Below are 27,531 nucleotides of genomic sequence, written 5' to 3'. Positions count from 1 at the left end.
TTATTTTCATTATATCTGCAATATGCTCCTCCCTACCTTGAATCCTGCCGCCTAGAAAAGGGAATTGATATCAAAACTCAAACATGAGTACATTGTGAGATCATGAGAATTCAATGGAATTCAACAAGACTTTTGTAGCTGAAATTGGAACCAAATGTCTCAAAATACACCTGTCCCTAGAGAGCATGGACTTGGTTCTTTCAAAATGGAAACAATGATTTAGCTTAATCAGGGCCAGTTTTTTAAAAGCAAGCGTTTTTTCTCTGTATGTGTGACGATATAGACTTGGAACCTTCTTAGCTGATAGAATTTAATATTTAAGAGGCCAAGGTTGGGAGTTTAATTCTCATAAGAAACAATTAACTTTGATCAGAACAAAGCTCTGTGCTGTGTGCTCACATCATTCCATCCTTAAATCCTAGACTACGTAGTGGTAATAATAAGCAAATGGATGACAGCTAACAAGTACAGAAGATTTTCTGTGTGCTAGGCACTCTATAGAAGGCTTTACACAAATTATTTCATTTAATGCTCACAACTGCTCTGTGAAGCAAGTTCTTCTAGGATTTTTTCAGAGTAAAAGCTAACTGCCTCCCAGTGACCCACTGTCTCTCTGCCCCGCCACATTCTGCTCCACCCACACTGGCCTCCCAGCATTTTCCCAAACACGTTTGCCCCAGGGCCTTTGCATATGCTCTTCTCTCTGTCAGCAATGCTCCCTAGGTAACCTTCAAGGCTCATTTTCTCCCCTCTTTCAAGTTTTCTTTTAAATATCATCTTCTTAGCAGGTCCTTCCACCACCCCCTAGAAAACTGCAATACCCTCTCTGCCATTATATGATGTACTTCTCTGCTTTATGTGTTTTCCATGACAGTTATCATTTTCTAGCCTATAATACAATGGACTTATTTTTGTGTTATCTGACTTGTTACCTGTGTCACTTGACTAGAATGTGTGCCAGAATTTTTGTCTACTTTTGCTGACAGCTCCAAACTCGGTACCTAGAAACCCAGCTGATACATGGTAGGCACTTCATAAATGTGTCGTGGTTATATTTTATATGGGAGGCAATATGCACAAAGAGGGTATGAGTCAGGGCTTTATAGGAAGAAAAACGTCATTAGGAACCTGTGTTTCAGAAACAAAACTTGAAGTACATATCCCTTTCCGGGTAGGTTGGCACCATTACTAAGGGCAATGTAACAGATCTAAATAACATGTAAGTAGAGGTTGGTGCCATTACTAAGGGCAATGTATTACATCTGAATAATACATAAGTAGCAATACACACTACCAATCAAGAATATAAAGAAGTATTCCAAGTGTGTTGCATATTCAGGAATTATGTAATAATAGTCAAAAATCACTTGGAATATTTTGCGACTCTTCTGGGAAATTTCATGTCACAAAACTTGAGGGAAATGTGCCAAACTAAAAAGTGAAGGAGATCTAAAAGTTCTCATGAAAATGTTTTCCCAGGGTTGTGCCACAGCAAGAATGACAGTGTATAATACTTCTTTATAGACGCCATTCAGATTCAAGGATCTTTTCCCAAGTTCCTTTTAGGTGATTATATTTAACCTCCTTAACAATGCAGGAATCTGATTTGCAGATGAGGCACTGTGCTCTGACAGGCCGTGTGCCTTCTTGAAATAGCCTGGTAAGGGGTACAATGTGGAACAGAATAGAATTCTTTTGTCTCTGTCTGGCATGCCTGCCCAGGCTTCATGTATTTATCATTTTACAGTGTCTTCTATCCTGAGGAAAAACCTCAGTTTTTGTAAATGACTAATTTAATGTCTCATCAATGAAAAAATATAGAACTACAATTATTACTTTCCCTACTTCTTTTTCTGAGGTCAGCTGTTGCACAGATTCAAGAGATTCATACCGGAGGGCATACATCATCATAGTAAAATTAGTGTCTTTGTCTCAAGTTCATTTCACTAACTAAATAGCCAGGCGTATAAAGCTCACATTATTACAGAGGGGGAAAAAATGCAGCTGCTGACAGGATCGCTAAGAGCAGCAAATACCAAGAAAATCTCAAAAAAACTGACCACTTTTTTCTTAACCATATTTTTGCTGAGTATTTTCTCCACAGCCTTGGAAACTTGTTTTCACCTCCATTCTTTTCCAAAAAAAGAATTCTACCCCGGGGGAGAAAAAAAAAAATTAAGACCTCAACACCAAGTACAAATTGCTCATTTAAAGAACAGGAATGAAGGATGCGGGGGCTTTTCTTCCTTAAAAGCTCATCACTCTGTAGAAAAAATCTGAATGCTGTCCTGATTCTTCTTGAGCAGTGGAGCAGTTTTTTGGTTTTGTGTGAGTTAATTTTAATTTAAAAAAAAAAAAAAAAAGCACCATTCTTGAGAAGCTGTTGCTATGAGACTTCCTGGGCCACAACAGATGGCCACAAGAACAGTTCTCAGGCCTGAGCTCGGAGCTCTGAGGCCTCCACTCAGGCATACCATTAACATTCCTGAAATACCTTCGGAGGCAATACAGGCCAGCCACCTTCAGACGGCTCACCCGCAACTGGCCTCCCTGGTCAAGGGGCCAGGGTTGAAATTTGTTATAAACTAAATGATCAGGTCTTTCCAGGAAAAAGCCAGAGAAGAGAGGGTGCTGTCCTCAATTTAGGCTTCAGGAAAACTTTACCAGCAACCCGCTGGGGTTTTGAGTTGTTCAGGTGAGCACACATCCAATTCATTTGATTGTTTTAATGCTCTCTCTTTCAGTCACAGAGTGATCCAGTTAAGAGAACCAGCATATTTTTGGCCTGAAGCATTTTAGTGCCCGGAGAGAACTGCTCAGGGAAAGGTTTAAAGATCCCTGATTTCCCTTTTGACAGAAAGACAAAAAGGGAAGGAGAACCGCATGGTATTTGAGGTTCTAATTTCTCACTAACTTCTTGGTAGTGTCGGACAAATTCTTCCATTTCATTCTTTTTCTCTCTCTCTTCCACACTAGGATAATGATATATGACCTACCTCAGATGGAAGAACTAGTGATCCACGATTAATAAACAACTGAGAAATTAATGCATAAATATCAGGTCACTGAGACTGTGCCTCCACTGCTGTGAGAGTAAAGATAAGGGAAGAACTTGGAGATTCCCTTCAGAGGCTGATTGCTGGGACCCCCGCCCCTGGAGGGCTGATGGGCAATGCGGAACACAGGTTTTAGTGGGCGGAGTCTACTGGTAGCTCTACTGCTTACTAGGGAGCTTTGGTACTTGGAAAAAACCAAGTGTTTCTGAGCAGCCATAGCTTCCCAGGGTGGGGCTAATTTACATTCCAACACCAGAGTTTTTGCTTTAAAGCCAGGCTTCCAGTGCAGAAGCAAAGTCCTCCTTCAGTGACTGATGCCAGGAGTCTCTTTTTTTTTTTGAGACGGAGTTTTACTCTTATCACCAGGCTGGAGTGCAATAGCACAATCTCAGCTCACTGCAACCTCCTCCTTCTGGGTTCAAGCGATTCTCCTGCCTTAGCCTCCCAAGTAGCTGGGATTACAGGCATGAGCCACCACACCTGGCTAATTTTGTATTTTTAGTAGAGACAGGGTTTCTCCATGTTGGTCAGGCTGGTCTCAAACTCCCGACCTCAGGTGATCTGCCCACCTTGGCCTCCCAAAGTGCTGGGATTACAGGCGTGAGCCACCGCACCCGGCTAGGAGTCTCTTGGTCACTTGTGGAACATCACTCATTCTATCCGTTTTGGTTCACATAAGTTTGTTGAGAGCTTTTATCTCAATGGGATCAGATGATATGCCACCCATACCGCTCTGTGGCTATCATTTGGGTTTCATTTTTTAAACCAGTCAGTCCAACTAAGAAGCAAAATGGTTTGAGACAGCTTAGGTTCATGTCTTCCAAAATCATCCATTTGTATGAAAGTATACATTCCCACCTGTCACCAAAATGTGATCATTAAGACTGCTGGGGATTTTTTTGTTTATTTTTTGTTTTCTAAAAAACATGCCTTTTAGGGGTTTGGCCTAACAAGGAGTGCTACCTTTTCCCTATTAACCAGCGACATTTTAATGAAGTCATCTATGGAGGGGTGGAGGTGAGGAAGCTGTTTGTTTTTCCATGTGTCTAGGGCTACCCAAACTCAGCTTGCTTGTCTGCTCCCTATGGCCAGAGCACATTGAGCTAAGGGAGGTCTTCACCCAGCTGTTCAGCTTCTAAACCTACAGGCCTCCCCAGCGCCAGGAAAAGTCAGGGGCCAAGGCTGGACTGGACACTGTGGGGAGAAGAAGGGGAGAGAGACAGAAACAGAGAGGAAGGTGTCTGATGTTTGCAACCTTCCATCTGCAGAGCTGAACCTTCCAAGCAGAGCCAAGGGGGTGCACAGTGTGTGTCTAGGAGGGGGAGGCTGCGTGGCTTTCTTGTGCCCCATTGTGTGTTGTGCTGTCCACAGCACCAGTAGGGACCCTCAACAGACAGCAGTCAGGGAGTCTGGCAGGCATTCCACAGTTCCTGGAAGGAGGCTTTTAAAAATGGTCACTCGAGAAACAATAAACTTAAGATACTTAATCCCCTTGCCCTCCAACCTAACTCTCTAATGATATTGTTCTTGGAATAAAATATCTATTTATCATAGTTATTAATGAATGTGTTAAATTACATATTTGGAGTGCCCTGGTACTCTGCAGATATGAACAAGAGCTTTCTACACTCTTAATATGAAACGTGGGGTTTGTGACTTTGTTTACTTTTTAAGTATTGTTAAGAAGTTTTTCAACCAGCTCTCTCCTCTTCCTTTCTGTACCTTTTTAGGATACTGGGGTTTTTACGGAAGACAATGATTAGGGCTAAGATTAGGGAATAAGATTAGGGTATTTATCCCTCTCCATACAAAAAATGACTTATACTTAACTCAGGAAATTACCTTTGATTTATATATTCTCTAGGTTGTAATTCATAAGTGAAGGTAGATTTTTGAAATATAAAAATGTTCAATATCTATTTAGCTTTCCAATGTTCATTTCTCTTTAACTCCTTCAACATTTATAAATTCACTTTGTCTCTACCTACCTATGGATCCATATTTTAAAATCACTTGCATATACATTATATTTTTAAGTGATTGCTATAGACTTGTGTGATGATCATATTTCATCTGATGGGTAATGCCATTTCTGGTGCTTTTATTCATCAAAGCAGTAATTTTTATGTTTATATTAAACATTACTAATGTGTTATCTTATTATAGGAAAATGTTTTTATAAAGACACTTTAGCTAACTGCTGAAAAAAAGGAAAACTCCAACTGGGTGTAATCATTGGAAGAAAAAAACACACTTGAGGATGATTAACACAGATTTTGAATGACCTGTTTGACCTATTGCTGTTTATCACTTGAACAGAATCATTGAGAACTGGTAAACACCTTCCTTTCATGAAGATGTTTACATCCTTGAAATTAATGAGGTGGGAAAAGTAGTCTCAGAACCTCTTTAGATTTATAAACAGAAACTTACCCATTTTCAGAATGTTTTCAATGAAAAAAATTTAAATCCAAGGGAAAATTACTTTCCTTCCTATCACAACAAAACAGACAGGGTGAAAATACTAGTCCCAAACCACCAGTCTTTTTTATCAATCTTCAATTATTAAATCCTCAAGTTACAAATATGGTGACAGCAACCCCAGAGAAAAGACAGGATGGTCCCTGAAGTATGTGTCAATTGATTTACAAGTAAAATGAAATCAGAGCATAGTTTAGGATTAATCAGAATCACACGGAATCACGTTCTTAAGCATCTCAACTGTTGCCTGTTGCTTAAATGTAGGTGCTTGCATTTATAATCCAACCTTCTCTGAAACATAAAGGATGAGAAGAGTGAGCCAACCAATCAATACAATCCAGTTTTGCTGTTGAAGTGCAATTCATTGATTTACCCATGTTGAACAAACCTAAAAAAGAAAAGCTGCCTTCTTATCCCAACTGAGAAAGTTAAAGATAGCTTTAAAAATAAGTCATAATTAAAATTAGGCTATAAATCCTGAGGTTGCATGATTGGAGGGAGCCAAAATGTTCAGGCTGACTTGGTCTTATTATACAAGTTAGCATATATATTTGTTGGCCTTAACTAAAAGTTACTCTACTCTGTTATCACTTGAGCTTCTCATCAAATAGGAAAAAGTGCCCATTGCCTGAAAGGACTAGAGTCATTTGTCAAGCTCTCTCCTCCCCATGTACATCTTTCTTTATTCTTTTATATTATTTTGTCAGCATATCTGACAGCCCAAAACCTTGGTGATTTCATCACAAAGGACTAACTTGAACAACTTCCCTACCTCTCTTTAGTTTACCTTCCCAATGCTGGCATTTCTGCCAACATCGACGGAGAAATAATGTCATCGAGAAATCGCTGGTTTAAAATGGACTTACCTTAAGGAAGTCTATGCCCAGGCAGGTCCATTGTCCTCAGTTATCTGTTGGTCATTTCTGTCCTGCGTGACACTGGGCCAAGGCTGGCCCACCGCGGGGGCTTGGTGGCTTGGGGCAGGTGGCCTAGAGGCGCAGTTCTGGCCCAGGAAGGATCCGCAGGAGCCAGCCCGAGGAAGACAAAGCTGAGACACAGGTGTCTGATACCACAGACGCACCTCCGCTGGGAACCTGGGCTGCCCTGATTAGCCAAACACAAAAGGCAGTTTGAATGACTGCCTCCTCCCGGCCAATCGCCGGCCGCCTGCCTGACAGGAGCTGGCCCGCTGATGTAAGGGGAAGTCCACTCGGCCAGAACCTGAGAACCGGTTTCCACCGCGCTGGCACGCCGACTCCGGCGTGCATTCCCGCCGCCACGAGCAGGAGCTGCCTGTCGTGGTGTGGTGTCCTGCCCGTCCCCAACAAGTGTCGCTCTAGGGTCCTCTGACTCATAAACACGACGTGCTGTGAAGACCATTAAAGCGAAGGTAAAGAACACAGCGTCAGCAGCTTTATCTGCCCTTCCTCAAAGCCCTGGCGAGTCGGGCTTCTTTGTAGCTAATTAAGTTCAATTTTTAATTAGCTATGTTTTTTGCAAGCAACAGTTTCTTCCACACACTGGGAGAAGAGGCAGGAACAATAAAGAAAGATCTTTCTGCAGTCATTGTTCTCAACAATGAAATTCAGTATTATAAAAATCACCACAGACATAAAAATAGATCATTTATAATAAAGATGCTGTTCATAAAAAAAGACAAAACAACAAGACCACACTGCATCTTAAAATTCAGCGCAGTGGGGTGCGATGCAGCCCGCCTTTGTAGATGAAATCATAACAAGTTTCCTAAACTCCATCCAGTTAGAGACTTTACTTAAATCTATCATCTGAGGCCCTGAAACCGCAATCCTTCGCAGCTGTATGGATAAGTAGTGCTTGATGCAAGTTTGGTATTTGCCCCAGACTGTAGGGGTCAGCTTAACAGTAACCACAGACAGAGAGAGAGAGAGAGAAAAGGAACAGCACACACAGAAAGAAAATGGGACTCCGAGAGTGTCTGAGTTTATGGGTATGTAAATGTATTTTCCTTAGAGCCATCGTGATGGGAAAATCATTATAGAATACACAGACAATTTATAAATTTCCTTGCAAAAGAATTTGAACAAGATTTGTAGGTTATTTTTAGGCATAGAAAGAAAGAAGAGAGAAAGGGAGCATGCCCCCCTCCCCACACACACAGAATTCTGCATTCACAGTGGCATTATTTTCTACCAGCAGTAGTAATCATTCCAGACACCAACAAAGTCTGAAGCATCCTCAAAGTTATCATTGCATTTCAAAGGTGATACTAATTTTATTGAAAGATTGTTCCTGTATTAACTAGAATGTCTGTCTCTCCAGAATGTTCCACTTGAATTCCAGGGTTATTTGTATCTCTATAATGTGAAATCTAAGGAAATGAAATTGAGGCAAATGTGGGATAGGAATGGGGTGAGGCACAGAATCATCTTTCAAAAGAAGAGAAGCCTCCCACTAGATCTGGCATCATAGATGCATTCGTTCAAAAGTAGCCTCCTTTTTTCTTAGGAAAGCACAGTTCTTATCCCAGCTTTATGTTTTCCTCTCCCCACCACGCAACCTCCCCAAAACACCACAACAGAGTGGAATTTCCTTCCATCATAGGCTACTCCCAGCAAGCTAGAGTTCAAGAGCAGCCAGGCCGTGCAATTCATTTTGAATATGTCAAATTTAACAACCTCCTGCTGCGGACCAGACCTCATCTCCGCTATGAGGAATGACGAATGGTCATGTTTGACGTTTGTTTATCACAATCAGCCGGCTAGTATGGGAATGCCATTCCCGAAAAGAGCAGAATATTCACAGTAGATTAAAGGAGTCAGGAGTGGACTCATTTGTGTCACCAGTCACTTCCTCATAGTTCAGCTCTGTCCAATTTAAGCTCACTTTAGATCCACTCTGCTCCAGATTCTCTGTGACAACATCCTCAACAGGTTGTTGGCTCCAGGAACCATGTATATATTGCATACACAGTCCTCATGGATGCTATGTTGTTACAGTAAAATAAATCTATGTGACTTTTTTTTTTTTTTTTTGAAATGGAGTCTTGCTCTGTCGCCAGGCTGGAGTGCAGTGGCACAATCTCAGCTCACTGCAACCTCTGCCTCCCGGATACAAGAGATTCTCCTGCCTCAGCCTCCCAAGTAGCTGGGATTACAGGCATGTGCCACCACACCTGGCTAATTTTTTATTTTTTTTTAGTAGAGATGGGGTTTCACCATGTTGGCCAGACTGGTTTTGAACTCCTGACCTCAGGTGATCTGCCCGCCTCAGCCTCCCAAAGTGCTGGGATTATAGGCGTGAGCCGCTGCACCCAGCCTCTATGTCACTCTTTAGGGAAACTAAAACAAGGAAAAGTTAAAAGCAATTAAATCACCTATCCTTTCACAAATTATGAGATGAATAAGGAAAGCATTGATATTTACAAAGAATGGATGCCTATTAGTAGTACTAGATTGAACCATATGAAATTGCCAATATTTGATAATTTTTGGCCCACTACAATAGAAATTTCATGTGGTTCCAACCTACAGTTGGCCCATAGTTAGTAGTTACTATGTGTCAGTAGTTACCGTGTTACATTCTCTAATCATCACCACAATTCTATAAGGTAAATATTATAATTATTACTCCAACTTTACAGATGTGGAGACTGAGGCTTCGAGAAGTAACTTGTTGAACATTTTACAGCCAGCAAGCGGCAGATCTGGAATGCACACCTAAGCAATCTGACCACAGAGCCCATGCTCTGAACCACCACCCTCTGAGATAAAGGCTTTGCATTCACTAGCTTTGTGATTGCAGGCAAATTATTCAGCTTTTCCAAGCGTCAGTTTTCTCTCCTCTGAAATGGGTACCTATCTGATGTGAGGACTGAAGGTGATGCTATGAAAAAGCACTTAGCATAGTGCTTGGTCTACAGGAAGAGCTCTAATGTTACCCAGTTGTGGTGGTATGGGCTGGATGGTCGCTCTTCCTACCTTCATCATGATCTGAGGTGAGAGCATACAGCACGACCTTTCACCCTTGGGTGGTTGGGTGGCCACTCATGGACAGAAGGATGGTGAGCTCGGGGGTCCTCAAGTCTGGAGATGATGCCATCCTGAGTCAGTGCAGACGACTCTGGTGCATAGAATGTTCTTTACACCGGAATGTGCACCAGCTCCCCTCATTTAGAAGGAAGACCATCCACACCACGCTGCTCCCCCAGCCCAGGTAAGACCTGCCCACAGCCCCATCTTGTATTTCCTTCTTTCTCTACATCTGAGTTCTAGAGAGCATTCAGACTCAGCTGTGATCAAAAACAAACGCATCTGTTTCTCATGTGGAATGCTCTCACAAACATTTTGACTTCTCACTTTCTACCTGCCCAGATTCTTTGGCAATCACTTGCAGAGGGTTAGGCCATTCCTGTTGGAAGAAGTAATGATGATCTAATCTGGAAGCAGTGCTGTGGACCCCGCTGTACACTGGACCAGAAGGGAGGGGACTTTGCTCTCCCTTCTGGCTCTGCCACTGATTAGCACGTGACCTTGAACACATTACTTATTGTCTAAGTCTCTGTTCCTCATCCTTGGAGGAGGCCCCTGGTCCAGAACATCACTCAGTGTCTTCCTAGTCCTAATATTTGTGGTGAAGGGAGGATAAAAAGGAATAAACTAGATGAGTGTTTGAATATGGTGCTTTTATTTTTTTCTCTCAAAGCTAGTAGCTCATCTACTCAAGCACATCCTGTTTTCTCCTATTTGCCATTTTATAAGCCCAGGGCAGGAGAGTTTTATGTTACTCTGTTGATGAACTGCAGACCAAGATGAATAGCCTTGATTTCTGAACACCAGATTTCCGCTGGTATTTTTCCTTAATGATTTGCACATGGCCTTCTGAGGCGCTTGTTTGGGATTAGAGATGAAGGTCTATGGTGGGAAAGCTGCACAAACTAATGAAGACTGTGGTTTCTTTGCTCATTTTTTTTTTTTTTTTTTTAATTTCTGGGTCTGTCCATAACAGTTAAACTATTCTCTAGGTGTTGTAAGGTAGATTGATTTTCTGTGTAAGGTAGGTTTAAATGCCTGTAGGGCATAGGCATTTAAACTCCCAGGAGGAACTTAGGAAATTTATGAATGGGGGAGATAGAAACAGCCTCTTGAACTCTTGTTCTGGTTTTCTTTTTTAAGAGCACTCACCATCTTCTAACACACTGTTTCATTTACATATGTATTGTGTTTGTTATTTATTGCTTCTGCTCACAAGAATGTCAGCTCCATGAGACAGAGGTGTTTGATTTTTATCATGGCTGAGTTCCAAACACCTAGAGCAATGGCTGGCATTTATTAGGTGCTTAATAAACTTTACAAAATATGCAAAATATTCAGGTAGAACAGGTGTCCTGTACATCTCACTTTTGGAAGTCACACTGCATCTTTAGAAGGAAGAGTGATTGTAGAATAAATCTCAATGGCGAGGGTAGAGACCAGGTCCAAGATGAGGATGATGTGTTAGACAGTAAATGAACTTCGTGGGGTTCACGATTAGTTTAGCCCAACTCTGCAAATTCCCACATACAGGTTTCAGACTGAAAGAAAACTGGGCAGTGAGCCTAGATAGAAACTCAATAAGCTCAGTTTCTCCCTTCTAGCCCATTTTCATTTAATTGGGAAATTGTATTTGTTGAACTCCAAGTATGTCTGAAAGAGTCAGATCCTTGAAAATGCTGTAAGGGAAGCAGACACACAGCAGCTGAGCCCAATGCTCATTTTGCACTCAGGCAATCATTTTTCATCCCAGTCTAACTTTAACAATTTTGATGAGATAATGGCTCCAGGCTTCTTAGTATCATAAAAGATGTCAGTTAAGTCCAAAGTATTATTATACAATGCCTGTCAAGTATAATAACTGTAGGACATAAACCACTTATGGTACAGAAATAGAAAGGCACACAAATGAAAATGACTAGAATAACAGATGAGAATCAACACATTTTTCAATTTAATTTTGCTTCTTTTCTGCTGGCCTAAAGTAATCATATCCCCCTGTTCTTTTTTCTCTCTTTCCACGTTCTTTAATTCTTTGGGGAAACCAAGGTATTTCTTCACAAGAATGTTACTGGCCAGAAGGTAGCAATTAAAGGCATTGAACTCAATCATCCCTTCAAAGTCCCAACATCCCAGACACAGAAAACCAAGTTACCATTTAGTGCTAAGAATAGCAGGTAAAAGAGTTACATTTGGGTTCACAATTTATTCTTAGGAATGAAAAAAAAAGCCTCTTGGAGAAAAATCATTGTGGAACACAAACTAGCATTATTAATTATTCATTTCAATCTCTGGGACAATTCCACAGCTAATATAAAGAATAAATAAGGCACGTTGTGCACATGTACCCTAAAACTTAAAGTATGATAAAAAAAAAAGAATAAATAAGGTGGAAAGGTAGAAGCACATATCAGTTACATTTATATACTTACATATGTACTTAGTAGAGTGTTTACTAGGCATCAGGCAGGATATTAAATACTTTACATATTTTGTTTTAGCTCTCTCAACCACTCCACTAGGGAGGTACTGTTATTATCGCCATTTCCCAGCTGGAGAATCTCAAGCACAGAGAGATTAAAAACTTGCCCAAAGTCGGCAGGGTACAGTGGTTCATGCCTGTAATCCCAGCACTTTGGGAGGCCGAGGCCGGCAGATCACCTGAGGTTGGGTGTTCGAGACCAGCCTGACCAACATGGAGAAACCCCGTCTCTACTAAAAATACAACATTAGCCAGGTGTGGTGGCGCATACCTGTATTCCCAGCTACTCAGGAGGCTGAGGCAGAAGTTGCAGTGAGCCAAGATCACGCCATTACACTCCAGCCTGGGCAACAAGAGCGAAACTCCATCTCAAAACAAACAAACAAACAAAACAAACAAAAACTTGCCCAAGATCACAAAACAAGTGGTAGTAATAGGATTTGAAGCCAGGTAACCTGATTTCAAGTCATATGCTCTTAAACACTACTGCACATATTGGATTTACTGCAACTTCGGAATGGGACATAGATGGCATGTATGATGCTTAGCAGCTTTGGGTATTTTTCCAGGTAGCAGAATTCTCCTTAGTGAGGATATGACACGCCTCCCCCAGCCAGATATCAGCAGAGGGTATCAGTTGAATGGCGCCAGCCAGCAGTAACAAGAGAGGTTGTCAAGCAATTAGCCTGATGATAATTTGGTATAATAAAACCTGCTTCAAATCATGATTTAAACTGACAGTGAAGAGAACATTTTTCCTTTCACTTTCCTAACCCTGCATCTTGTGCTATGGTAGAAAAGGATGGTTTGAATCACAGTGGGACTAACAAATCCATGTGCCATGAAAAGAAATGTGACAGGAGATATGTACAAACAAGCAGTCAGCACATGATGTGGGGTTTTTCATTCACCCAACAAGCACTTCATGAATGCTTGCCATGGACTGGAGAGATCAAAGAGTAAGACACAACGATTCTCTTCCCCGGTTTAAGATTAAAAATCATCAACCAGTTCTCCACTGGAAAAGATAACTTTGTCAGTTGGCTGGAGATGAAGAAGATAACTAGCCAACCAGTGTTTGTGTTACAAGGCTGGCAAACTCAGATGCTGACTAGACCAGGCAGGTGGAGTAAATGAGCTAAGCAACAGGTGTAGGATCACAAGAAACAGTGGGGCCCAAAGGCAAACTGGAGAGGGAATGCCTCATTAGACGTGGATGCATGCAGCTCCAGCCCACTGCTGCCAGATCGTCTGACTTCTCCGCAAGCCAGAAATCCAGATTATGCAAAACTTCCAGATTTTTAAGGTGGATTAAACAAACATCTGTAGACTAAGTACTTGTGTAAGTTTGTTTATTTATTTATTTTATTTATTCATTTTTTTTTGAGACGGAGTCTCCCTTCGTTGCCCAGGCTGGAGTGCAGTGGCGCGATCTCGGCTCACTGCAAGCTCCGCCTCCCAGGTTCACAACATTCTCCTGCCTCAGCCTCCCGAGTAGCTGGGACTACAGGTGCCCGCCACCACACCCAGCTAATTTTCTGCATTTTTAGTAGAGACGGGGTTTCACCGTGTTAGCCAGGATGGTCTCGATCTCCTGACCTCATGATCTGCCCGCCTTGGCCTCCCAAAGTGCTGGGATTACAGGCATGAGCCACCGCGCCCAGCCTGTTTATTTATTTTTTGAGACACTCTGTCGCCCAGGCTGGAGTGCAGTGGCACGACCACGACTCATGCATCCTTGACCTCCCGGGCTCAAGCGATCCTCCCACCTCAGCTTCCTGAGTAGCTGGGAACATAGGCAAGCACCATCACACCCAGCTAATTTTTTTTTAAATTTTTTAAAATTTTTTGTAAAGTCAGGGTCTCATTATGTTGCCAGCGCTGGTCTCAAACTCCCAGATTGCTGGGATTACAGGCATGAGCCGCCATGCCCAGCCAGATGTAATTTTTAAACTCTCACAAAAAACTTTATTAAATTCAGTGAGGCTTATTAAAAATAAAATCAACTTGCTTTAATAGTGGATTTGGTATGGGTGGGTCTTGTGATCCTTATCAAATCATTTAAAAATGTTTATTAAAGTGTAACATGCACAGAATGGATAAAGTGTACCAATCTATGTAAAGGGCAAAAATGATATAGAACATTTCTAACACCCACAAAAGATTCCATCAAGACCTTTCCAGCTTACTCCAGACTTTCCAGCCCACCTTGGGTCTACATCATAAATGAGCTTTGCCTGTTGTCTCGTTCACATCTTGGTCATGAGAAACTGATAACAGATATAGCTGTATCAAGTCTGAAAGAAATAAAACTGTGTTCAAGTAAATAAGGTACAACCAAAAAGAATGATGGTAAACTCAACAACCCCATGCAGTTCACAAAGTTAGCCAAGAGCTCTGGTGATTACTGCTTTCACACACCTCTTCTTTCTGGTAACTACCATCTCCTGTGCAGTTACCATATGCCAAGTACTTGCTTGTCACCCTGCTTCTGCATAGAGGATCTCATTTAAGTATCACAAAAACCCCCTGAGATACAAATTTAGATAAAGTTTCTTCCAACTGTATAGCTAAAGGAAACTGAGTTTGTAATAGGTTATGCAGCTAGATTCACACAGCCAATAAGTGAAAAGTCCAGATTCAAAGGCAGGGCTACTCCAAAGTTCAAGTACTTTTCCATTGTACTACATAGCCTCCCCATAAAATTAGGGGTGTGTTTTCTTAGCTCTTCCACAAAACTATGATAACCTTCTTTTCTTAACCAGGAGCATAATAAACCTTATTTAATTTAGAATCTAAATTCTGAATGATTTACATTATAAGGATTGGTGGAGGTGTGGGTTACTAAAAGATGACATTACCTAAGTACTTAAAAAAAACAATGAACCCAGTAAAAAGAAGAGAGAGAAAATATATCACTACCTTTTATTAACATAGGTATTATCTACCTTTATTTACCTAAACCAGTTTCCTGGGGCTTATGGAAACATTGTCTTATATGAATATAGTTTTGAGACAGATGGCAGAATTTGATGTTTAAAGATTCTTCTCCCTCTCAGAAAATGTATGCAGCATGGAAATGGAGTTAGAACAGTGGTGGCTGCAGAATTTCTTATAAGAGGGGCTAAATGTTAGCAACTGGATTGTGAAGGAGTTATAGGGGACTTGTCTTGAAGCTGTGTTATATATAATAAGTTCAGATTTTAGCTAGACTGGAGCATTTTTCTAAAGATTCTTTAATTTATCCTTTAACAAGATTGATAAACATGAATTGTTAAAGAATATTATTTTATTGGGTAGACAAATAATACAGGAGGCACAGGTATTGGTCTACAGCCCCACCATCTGCCAATACCAGTCCCTGTCCTTTATTGCTGCCTCTAGAGAGGCTGGAACCATTCACCTGATGCCAAATGATTGGAAGAACAGGGCAATGAAGGAACTTAGAATAATTCCTAGTTAACCAATGTACTGTTGACAACAGTACACAGTAAGCAGTAAACAATCAGACCCTCTCCAGTGCCTCGTCCCTTTGGTGGATGGGGAGGATCTGATTTGCCCATATTTTTAATGTAGAAAGATATAGACCACTAGGAATTAATTTACACAGAGGGCTTTTTAGCCTGTGATATGCAAAAATTTCAAGTATAGATTATCTTTTATCTCAACAGACACAGTGACACCAATTACCCTTTTGGAATGCTAGAGTCAGATCTATTTGACCAGCTCCTTCTTCTACTTTAGGTAGATCAGAAATTCAATTAAGGTTTGGTGAAATACTCATGTTTACCAGGAGCATTTGTTCCAGTATTCAGCTCTGAACCCTAACCTCCAGGATTACAGTCAATGAATAATCAGCTGAGTTGGCCATGGCACCATTCACCAAATCAATACCTATTGCTTAAACTGTTTTTAACCCAGTTTTTATTTTTGCTTTAATCACCAAAGTCCTTTATTTTTATTTTTAAAAATTTAATTGTGATAAAATATTTATAACAAAATTTACCATCTTACCCATTTTTTATTTTAACATTTTAATTTTTAATTTTTGTGGTTATAAAGTAGGTGTATAAATTTATGGGGTACATGAGATGTTTTGATACAGGCATGCAACATGTAATAGTCACATCATGAAGAATGGGGAATCCATCTCCTCAAGCCTTTATCCCTTGTGTTACAAACTACCCAATTACACCATTTCAGTTATTTTTATTTTTAAATGTACAATTACATTATTATGGACTATAGTCACCTTGTTGTGCTGTCAAAGAGTAGATCTTAGTCATCCTATCTTTTTGTACGCATTAACCATCCCCACCTCCCCACCAGCCTCCCACTACCCTTCCCAGCCTCTGTAACCATCCTTCTACTCTCTGTCCATGAGTTGCATTGTTTTGATTTTTAGATCCCACAAACAAGTGAGAATATGCGAAGTTTGTCTTTCTGTGCCTGGCTCAATTCACTTAACATAATGATCTCCAGTTTGATCCATGTTGTTGCAAATGACAGGATCTCATTTTTTTAAATGGTTGAATAATATTCCATTGTGTGTAAGTACCACATTTTCTTTATCCATTCATCTGTTGATGGACACTTAAGTTGCTTCCAAATCTTAGCTATTGTAAAGAATGTTGCAACAAACACAGGAGTCCAGATACCTCTTGGATGTACTGATTTCCTTTCTTTGGGGTATATACCCCACAGTGGGATTGCTGGATCATATGGTAGCTTTCTTTTTAGGTTTTTGAGAAACCTTGAACTGTTCTCCATAGTCGTTGTACTAATTTGCATTCCTACCAACACTGTACGGGGGTTCCCTTTTCTCCACATCCTCACTAGCGTTTGTTACTGCCTGTCTTTTGGATATAAGCCATTTTAACGGGGGTGGGATGATATAATATCTCATTGTAGTTTAGATTTGCATTTCTCTAATGATCAATGATGTTGAGCACGTCTTCATATATCTGTTTGCCATTTATATGTCTTCTTTTGAGAAGTTTAACAATATTGATTCTTGCAATTTGTGAACATGGAATATCTTTCCATTTTTTGTATCTTCTTCAACTCCTTTCATCAGTGTATTATATTAATAGTTTTTATTATAGAGATCTTTCACTTATTTGGTTAATTCCTGGGTATTTAATTTTATTTGTGGCTATTGTAAATGGGATTACTTTTTAAATTTCTTGTTCAGATTGTTCACTGTTGGCATATATTGGGCTGGTGCAAAAGTAACTGCAGTTTTTGTCATTACTTTTATTGGCAAACACTGCAATCACTTTTGCACCAACCTAATAGAAATGCTACTGATTTTGGTATGTTGATTTTGTATCCTGTGACTTGACTGAATTTGTTTATCAGTTCTACTAGTTTTTTGGTGGAGTCTTTAGGTTTTTCCAAATATAAGATCATCTTATCTGCAAATAAAAATAATTTGCCTTCTTCCTTTTCAATTTGGATGCCTTTTATTTCTTTCTCTTGTCTAATTGCTCTAGCTAGGACTTCCAGTACTATGTTGAATACCAGTAGTGAAAGTGGGTAGCCTTGTTGTGCTTCAGATCTTAGAGGAAAGGCTTTCAATTTTTTTCCCATTCAGTATGATACTAGTTGTGGGTTTGTCATCTATGGCTTTTATTATGTTGAAGTATGTTTCTTCTATACCCAGTTTTTTGAAGGACTTTTATCATGAAGGGATGTTTATCATGAAAGGATCAAATGCGTTTTCAGCTTCACTTGAAATGATCATATGGTTTTGTTCTTCATTCTATTGAGATGATATATAGTATTGATTGATTTGTATATGTTGAGCCATCCTTGCATCCCAGAGATAAATCCTGCTTGGTTGTGATGAATGATCTTGTTGGTGTACTATTGAATTTGGTTTACTGGTATACCCGTTTTTTAAGGGTACACTTCAGTGGCATTGAGTATATTGCCATTTTTGTAGATCCGATGTCCAGAACTCTTTTCATCTTGCAGAACTGAAACTCTGTACCTACTCAACAAAACTCCCTAATCTCCCCTCCCCCAACCTGTGGCAACTGCCATTCTACATTTTGTGTATATTAATTTGACTACTCTGGGTACCTTATACAAGTGGAATCATTTATAGTATTTGTCTTTTCGTGACTGGCTTATTTCACCTAGCATAATGTCCTTAGGGTTCATCCATGTTGTAGCATATATCAGAATTTCCTTTGCTTTTAAGACTATAAATTTTTTTAATCATAAAATGATTTGAGTTTATCTAGCTAATCAATCAATTAGATTAAGAGGGAGTATCCAGTCTGTCTAATAAGACTTTAGGCATGAAAAATGGTAAAAGAGGGGTTGCTAGAGAGGGAGAGAGAGAATTTGCTGAAATATTTAATGCCATGGTTCTTTAGGGTGCATCAGAATCATGGGGAAGACTTGGTAAATCAGATCGCTAAGCTCAAACTCCAGAGTTCCCAATTCATTAGGCTTAGAGCAGGGCCTGGGAATTTGTATTTTCCAGAAGTTCCTGGGCATGATCACACTTTTGACAACCATTGTAACCTATCCAGGGTGAGGCCTAGAGGATTCTAATTGCCAAAATTTTCCCATAGTGCAAAGAAGATACCCCTCCCAACTAAGACAAGAAGCTTGGAGTTATAGAAATAGGGAAGCACAGAGAAGAGTGAGAAATAGTGAGAAAACCCAGCTCTCAAGATCCCAGCAACTTGTGGGAATGAGGGAAAAGATGGTGGCAAGTCAAGCTATGAGGACCAAGTTCTGATGTCTCTTCTAGCCTCAGGGAGGAGAGGGCAAGTGTGTGAGCTAAGTGAGGAGAATGTCAAAGGGCTCAGGGAACCTTGGCTCCACTGCACCATTTGAGACCCTAGGAGAAAGTCACTGGAGTAGGTCTGGCCTGGCTCAATTTCGAGGTCTCTAGAGGTCCAGACAGAAGGAAGAATCTCAGACATCAGACGGCAACCAGCAGACTTGAAAGGAGGCAACTATGGTGGGGTGAGATGATCCTAGGATGGGCCCTGGGTCAGGAGTTGCTGGGATGAGAGTTTGGCAGATGCTAAGTTGTCTGAAGCTAAGGGGAGCTGAGCAGAGACTGAATCTGTAAGTGTGGGGTTGCCAGCAATCCCAGAGGCATTGCCCAGGCCATGGCTGACCATGGATTTACCAGCTGCAGGATTCAGTGTTGGAGGCCAACAGTGGCTGGGAAGGCTATGGACAGAGCCAAGGGACCAGGGGAGATGGTGCCAAAGACCTGCACTCACCACTGCTCCAAATCCCCAGACACTGTTTAGCAAGACAGCTGGGCAGTGGAGAAAAAAGATGACATCTGAGCAAGGGAGGATTTTATTTCAGACTGAGCCGCTTAAGGGACTATTCAAATGATTGGACCAGGCGAGCTTTTAACTTGGCTAGGAATAAAATTTATTATTATTATTATTATTATTATTATTATTATTATTATTATTGCCAACCAGCAGAAGTGGGTTTGTAAGGAAGACAAGGAACCTACATTTTTTTCTATACATCTAAATTGTCATGTGACTAGGTTTGGTAGATAAAATTGGGTACCTACTTTGACTAAAACAAATTCATTGATTATCAGAAATTCAAATTTAACAGGACATCTGTATTTTTAATTGTTAAATCTGGCCACCTTACCTTGTTGTGCCTGTTGAGGGCAAGTGACAGATCTAAATCTCAGTTTTATAGAGTTTCAAGCTTGTGTTCATATTTCTTTCTTTCTTTTCTTTTTTTTTTTTTTTTTTTTTGAGACAGTGTCTAGCTCTGTCACCCAGGCCGGAGTGCAGTGGTGCAATCTCAGCTCACTGCAACCTCTCCTCTTGGATTCAAGCAATTCTCCTGCCTCAGCCTCCCAAGCAGCTGGGACTACAGGCGTGTGCTACCATACCTGGCTAATCTTTTGTATTTTTAGTAGAGACAGGGTTTAACCGTGTTGACCAGGCTGGTCTCGAACTCCTGACCTCAAGTGATCCACCTGCTTTGGCCTCCCAAAGCGCTGGGATTACAGGCTTGAGCCACTGAACCCAGCCTGTGTTCATATTTCATAAGCAGTTGGATAGCAGAGAAAACTAGTTCAGAATAAATCTCTTCCTACCCACAATCCATAAAGGGGCAAACCCATACACTGTTATACTGCTAGAGCTGCCCCTAAAACATGCCAATCACTTTTTTCCAGTATATTCAAGATGCAGATATTTACATTTAAATGATCACAATATCCCTAGAAAACAACTCCCAAAATTATGAAATGAGCCTTTAAACTATATATACTATTAGGATATCTGACATATCCTCTGTCCCTCACCTCCCTGGCCCATCATCATTGACCACTAAAGTTTCCTACGACTGCACTGGGAAGAGTCTTCAGGGGAAGTGTCAGTCACACAGGGAGATCTCAGGATGCCCCAGAACATGCAGGCTGCAGTGGCCAAGGTCAGCCTTTATTAAGATCACTTTCTGCCCATGACCTGAAGGTCTTGTCACCTATCACGGTATACAGTTTGTCACTGAGATTACACCACTGGGAACTCACTCCTTTATGGTAAGATGTTGACAACCTGCAAAATTGCCCTTTAAAATATGAATAGTAACTTTATTATTCCCACTGTATGTTAGTGTAAGATTGTATTGTTCTCAAAGGACATTTACTATTCTTAGCCATGTGAAAGATTAGCAAATCATCTCCTAGCAAGACTCTGAGGAAGTAAGAAATGCAAAGGCAAGTTTGGATGAGGAACCAGGAAAGAGGCAGATATGGAGGAACAATTCTCAGGAAGGAAAGATTTTAGGGAGATTGGGCTGGGGGGGCGCAGTATGGAGGAAGCAGAGAGAAGATGGGAATAGCTTGAGTGCTTCATTATTAGGGTGCTGTTAATAGCAGAGCACAAAGACAAATCTCAACTTCTTCAGAAGCTGTATTTGACCCACATACAGCCCATCCCACAATGGACACAGAGACTTCTAGATCTATGAATAAGTACTAGTAAGGCTAGTACAGAATCTCAACATCATTTATCAGGCTTCCACTATTTGGAAGAGAAATGATAAAATCTTATCGGAAGCCTCAACTATTCTCTTACAAAATAATGAATGTTCCAACATTTCAATATTAATCAGGCATTTCAACCACTTATAAAATCACAGAACAAACTGTGATTGGAATCAAGCTGTGGGGTTTTGCTTTGTTTTGTTTTGAAAGGAGTGTAGAAAATGATGAGCTTGTGTTCATGTCTTGGTGCACTCTAAAGCCTCTGCCACTTCTCTCTTCTTGCAGTATTGTTTCTCCCATTTCTATTTTTATTGGCATGTAAACTTGCTAATGTCAAATGAGTGAGACAAGACGGGAAGGTTAATTTATTTAGGGAATGTGAATCAACACTGCTGGGAAAACAAAAGGGCCCAGTGTGTGCTTTCTTTAAAGCAAAACAAAGAAAAGCATTGGCCAAGCCCAACTCCTGTTCTCCCAGAGGCTGAAGAACCCATATTGGTTCATGGATTTCAGCAATCACTGAAAACCAGCTCATCTGAACTAGTTTTTACTGATGTAAAAGCTTGGGCTTTTGTATCAGATAGACTGGAGTTTAAATCCACACTTAATACGTGTATCCCCTTGATAAGACTGCCCTCTTGCAAGTCTATCTCCTCATCTGTAAAATAGAGTAGTAATAATCCGTATTACTGGGGTTGTGAGAAATAAATTAAAGAATGAAAATGCTTAGACACCCACCCAAAGCTAACATTTTCAGAGCTTACTAGAATTATTTATTTAAAGATAGCAGGCTAAGTTTGCAAATCAAAAATGACTCCTGTAAGTAGGATCCTAAATTGATACCAATTGGTCCACTTCTTCAGAACTTACTAGGAATCCTATGAATGTGAATGCCCAGTAATCCAGTCCAGTCACCTCATATATATTTAGTGTCGTGCCCCCATTCTTTTACCCCATTTCTTAATTTTAGAATGTTAATCCCAAGAAATTTTAATTCTAACACCACCCACATAGTCTGCACACTTAGGGACTGGGACGGGAATGTGCACAAATTATTACACAAAAGGAAAAGAACTCTCACTGTTGCAGGGCTGTCCTGAAAATAGCAAAGATAAGTTCGCCTTTTCTGAGCATTTTCTTGAAAAAGCCTAAAATTAAACTTGCAGCTAGATGATGCATTATAAACCCACAAGTTTGCAAAGAGGAGAAATGCAAAACAGATTAAACAAAACGAAAGAAAACAAGGTGAGTCTTAAATTCCTGAACATGGGCTCATGTTTATATTCATTGCTACCTCGTGGAGTGACTCGGAGTTTCTGACCTCTGCCCCTGACTTTGAGACAGTGATGGAAAGGTGACGAGGAATCTCAAAGCAAAGGTTGAAAGGGCCTTGAATCCAAACATGGCTGGATTTTGTGGGGATGCCACCGAATGCACACTAGCCGCAGCCCCGGGTTGCATTTTCTCAGCAGTTCTCACAGACTGATGTTGGTCCTCATGCCTCATCAAGTCAGCACTGTTGTTATGGAGGTGTCAGATGTGAAACTGTAAACAGAGTGACATGGAGGCCATTCCTGCTTAGTGACCTGTAGCAGAAAGGTCTATTTTTAGAAACTGCTGCAGGTTGCTCTGCCCTTGGAAAGGTGGCAGGCTGAGAAGTACTGGGGTGTGTGTGTGCGTGTGTGTGTGCTTTAACATTTCTGAGCATTTGGGTTGTGTTCTAAAATGTTTCTGAAGGAGTTCACAGAAATAAAAACCATTCCCAAACTTTATTTGAAGTAGAAAATTTGAATTTTGAACTTTACCTATATATCAAGGCCAAGAAAAGGCACGATGCTAGAGACTTTGAAGAATAACCATGGAGTTGCTCAGATGGACACTGATCTCATCCTTTTGTCTCTTACATGGGCCAATGAGGCAGGAAAGATTCATGGGGTTGACCTCAACCAGCCAGAGAAAAGCCTGTCCACTCCCTTAGGGCTAGAGGCTCCAAGTTTCAGTGGGTGTTGGCATCTGTTAAAAGGCAGGCCTCCCCCAAGACAGTCTTACATAGGAAGAGGTACAAAGGATTTGTGAGTTAAATACACACCACAGCCGTTTTGATGCAAGTTGTCTAAAGTCCACACTTTGAGGAAAAAAAAAAAAACCGTCATAGGAAGAAAACTGGAAAACTAGGAAAACTGGAAAGACGTATGAGAGAGAGAAGAGAGAATCATCCAACAAAACATGAACATCCCAAATTATCCATTTCCTACCATCAATAAGAAAGAAGATATCACAAGATTAAAGCAAAAAGGAGCTCTGGCTTTTGGAGTTTTATATTTTTATGTATGCCCTGAGAGAGCAGGCTTGGCTGGTGCTAGAAAACCTGACTTCTCTTCCTCATTCTGTGGTTTACTAGACCTGGGACCTGAGGCTAAGTCCTTTCATTTCTGGGTGCTTTCACCTTCATAAAGCAGGCAGCAGTTTCTCCAAAATGACCCCTCTGGAGGTCAGGAGAGGACCCTTGCCAGTGACCTCTCACCCATCCACCCCGTGCTAAAGTTTTATATCCATCGTTATTAGCAAGTCACCTTTTCCCATTGCTTTTTTTTCCCCCCTGACAAATTGGATTTCAGTCTAATTTTAGTTTAACTTTCACTGGTGAGAAACGTAAGCCCCAAACCCTCCTTGGTTGGATCTGCTCTTTTACTCATAAAACAGCTAACAGTATGGAAAACCACTTAGTGAAAAATAGAAATGCCTCCATTCAGCACATATTTGCTGAGAACTGGTGCCAGCACCTGCTCAATAACTATGGTTGAACTTATGAATGAAATGATTGATAACAGTGTGCCAAACCCAAGGCTGAGTTTTTTTTTCTATACACAGGTTGTCTTTATAGCTACAGCCTCCATATGAAGTGTGGATGGTTGTCTTTACTTCCCAGATAAAAAAGTGAGAGGTGAAGTCACCGGCCAAGATCTCACAGAACGGGCAGGGTTGTAAACCAAATTCTATCGGATTCAAAGCCAGTGCTCCTAACCACTGCACAGCACTGCTCCCTGAGGGGTACGAGGTGGGAGTATTAGAAACAAATCCAAACCTCCAAATAACAAGATGACTGCAGAGAGTACCTATTCCATTGAGACTTGAGGAAGCTGAGGACAGAGAGAAGGGTGGGTCCTGCTACAAGAAGCACCCCGAAGCCAGGTTCCTGTGGACCTCACTCCCGAACAAGGGCTGGGGACAGGCTACCTTACTAAGAAGATACACAGAGGCATTAAGGCAGGAGGAAATTAGGTCGATCTCATTTCACAGAGGGGAAAACGAACTTCGAATGTGATCCTTCTTTGGTGGGGGATACAGGAGGAACGTGTGGTCAGTTAAGTGATGAAACTATTGACCATATTCCATAGGGAATAGAAGGATAGTGAAGATAAGTGCAGACTGCCTGTCCAGCAGCTCCTAATGCAGGAAAAATAACTAACCCTGTTTGATGATGTAATTAAAAACAGCCAAGATTTAGACAGCAATTTATTGTACCTGTGAAGGGGAAACTGTTACTATCCCCACTTTACAAGTCATGAAACAATGGCACAGGGCAATTAACTTGTCCAAGGGCCCTCAATAGTAAATGTTGTAAAGCTGAGAGGCAATGTCAGGCAGCCTGGCTTGGAGCTGGCTCACCAATATTCAGTGAGCACATTTGTGTGCCAGGAACCATTCCAAGCACTGCGGATACCACACCGAACAAAATCCCTGCCATCGAAGAACTTATATTCTAGTATGTGTGACAGAGAGACAGGTAAAAAATAAAGATTAGAAGGGTGTGAGGATACAGGAGAAAGGGGACTGCGATGTAAAATGGACTGTGCAGGGGATGCTGACATTTGAGCAAATACCTGAAGGAAGTGAGGGAGCAAGTCAAAGGGGATAACTGAGGAAATTTTTAATTTATTTAAAAAAAAAAACCTTCAGTACCATGTAACCACCAGTAAAAAACAAGGGGTCTCTTTAATTGTTTGCTTCTTTAAGTTATGAGGGTGAAGGACATATAAAATGTCTCCTGAGAAAATTCCAAGAAAGATTGTTTTAGGTGTCCAGGGCTTGTGGGCCCCTACTTATTTACAATAAAAAATAATAGTGGCTCATCCCTAACAGACACCTTTAAAGAAACATTCCAAAGAATCTTTTTAGTTATTTATTTTTTTTTTTTGAGATGGAGTCTCGCTCTGTTGCCCAGGCTGGAGTGCAGTGGCGCAATCTTGGCTCACTGTAACCTCCGCCTCCCAGGTTCAAGCAATTCTCCTGCCTCAGCCTCCCAAGTAGCTGGAACTACAGGCGCCTGCCACCATGCCTGGCTAATTTTTGTATTTTTAGTAGAGACGGGGTTTCTTTTTTTTTTGAGACAGAGTTTCGCTCTGTTGCCCAGGCTGGAGTGCAGTGGCACGATCTCAGCTCACTGCAACCTCTTCCTTCCGGGTTCACGCCATTCTCCTTAGTAGAGACGGGGTTTCATTGTGTTAGCCAGGATGGTCTCGATCTCCTGACCTCGTGATTCACCCGCCTCGGACTACCAAAGTGCTGGGATTACAGGCGTAAGCCACCGCACCCGGCTGAGACGGGGTTTCACCATGTTGGCCAGGCTAGTCTCAAACTCCTGACCTCAAATGATCCACCCACCTCGGTCTCGCAAAGTGCTGGAATTACAAGCATGAGCAACCGTGCCTGGCACCCAAAGAATCTTTTAAAAATGCTCCTTAGAATCACAGTCTTCATGAAAACAACATAGCAACCTTCCTACATAAACAATAAACACACTAACCAGGCAACCGTCCCCGCATGTATAATTTTACACATCCCACCCACTAAGCAAACGCAGCATCAGACTAGAGTTTGACAGCAGAATAAGAGGGGAGTAGAAAAATTGCATTTTTCAAATGCACTGACAAACTGTACTAAGCAATCTGGCAGCTGGTCTACAGACAGCGGCACGGGCCTCTAGACTAGGTAATACAATTAAACAAACATTTTAGCTACTGGCAAAAGCACAAAGACGCTAGTCTTAGAGACATAATTTTGCCAGAGACTAACGAGGCTCTTCAGAGCTGCCACACGCGAAGATGCCCGAAGCAACAGAACCATGAGGAGACGGGTGGTAACAAATACATATTTGAGGTAGCCATCTTAATAAACAATGATCAAAGTAAAAAGAACCCACAGCTCATCGCAAGTCAGATGGAACCAGGTGTTTCTCTTTGCCTAATGAAAGCTAAGAGCCTGCTTACTGCTCTCAGCAACCCACAAACCTATACTTTAAGATTCTTCTCCAGGACCTTCATGGGACACTTGTGATCTTAGAGCAGTTATAATAAAACAGAAAAACAGAACAGGACAAAGCTTGCCAGGACCTTCGAAGATCTGATTTTCCGTTAAGCATATGTGGAGGGGGTGGTATTTAACAATCTTTTATGGAAACCATTTCTCTACCCTCATTCTCAAGAAATGGGGGATTTATGCTAAGGCTATACAAAGTGTGGTATTTGAAACATGGGGGCTGATGAAATAAATGAATACAGTTGTAGCTCTGTATTCATGGGGGATTGGTTCCAGGACCCCCCCATAGGTATCAAAATCCATGGATGCTTAAGTCCCTTGTATAAAATGATGTTGTATTTGTATATAACCTGTACACATCTTCCTGTATACTTTAAATCATCTCTGGATTACTTATCCTACCTAATACAATGTAAATGCTACGTAAATCACTGTTGTATTGTTTAGGGAATAATTACAAGAAAAAAAGGCTGTACATTTTCAGTACAGATGCAACCATCCATTGTTTTTTCTTGATTTTTTTTTTTTTTTTTTTTTTTTTTTTTTGAGACAGGGTTTTGCTCTGTCGCCCAGGCTGGAGTGCAGTGGCCCAATCATGGCTCACTGCAGCTTCAATCTCCTGGCTCAAGCAGTCCTCCTGCCTCAGCCTCTTGAGTAGCTGGGACTACAGGCACACACCACCATGCCCAGCTAATTTTTGTAGAGACAGGGTCTTGCAGTGTTGCCCAGGCTGGTCTGGAGGCAGACCTGGACTCAAGGGATCCTCCTGCCTCGGCCTTCCAAAGTGCTGGGATTACAGGGATTACTGCACCCAGCCTTTTTCTTGAGGTGCTTTTAAAGTTTCCAAGACAGGGCCACACCCCCACATCTATTAAATTAGACTCTCTGAGGCTGGCCTTGGAGGTTCATGCCTGTAATCCCAACACTTTGGAAGGTCCAAGGTGGGAATCATTTGAGACCAGTCTGGGCAACAAAGCGAGACTCTGTCTACAAAAAATAAAAAAATTATCTGGGTGTGGTGGTGTGCACCTGTAGTCCCAGCTACTCCGGAGGCTGAAGTGGGAGGATCACTTGATCCCAGAAGGTCAAGGCCGTGTTCATGCCACTGCACTCCAGCCTGGGCAAAAGAGTAAGATCTTGTCTCAAAAAATAAGTAAAATAAAATAAATTAGAATTTCTGGA

At 41.2% G+C, this 27,531-nt stretch overlaps 1 protein-coding gene and 1 long non-coding RNA gene across 5 annotated transcripts in view; one reads left to right on the top strand and one right to left on the bottom strand.

Annotated features, from left to right (window-relative positions):
• SHROOM3 (shroom family member 3) overlaps positions 1-27,531 on the bottom strand; it is a 349,831-nt gene that overhangs the window by 189,840 nt on the left and 132,460 nt on the right. Inside the window, exon 1 of one of the 4 annotated variants that reach the window (XM_054554097.2) lies at positions 6,404-13,399. The exons of the other annotated variants lie outside the window; for them this stretch is intronic. The gene's annotated coding sequence lies outside the window, so the exon portion shown is untranslated. Of the gene's footprint in view, positions 1-6,403; positions 13,400-27,531 lie in introns of those variants that run through there. 4 annotated transcript variants of the gene reach the window in all.
• Positions 2,548-3,868, top strand: LOC134761286 (uncharacterized). Its single transcript, XR_010139731.1, has 2 exons — positions 2,548-2,695; positions 2,977-3,868. It is a non-coding gene; the product is annotated as an uncharacterized LOC134761286 (long non-coding RNA).

The sequence above is a fragment of the Pongo abelii genome, chromosome 3 (assembly GCF_028885655.2).
Source record: "Pongo abelii isolate AG06213 chromosome 3, NHGRI_mPonAbe1-v2.0_pri, whole genome shotgun sequence".
NCBI classification, from domain to species: Eukaryota; Metazoa; Chordata; class Mammalia; order Primates; family Hominidae; genus Pongo; species Pongo abelii.
The sequence above is the reverse complement of the archived record's forward strand: the minus strand, read 5'-3'. Positions and strand labels throughout refer to the sequence as shown.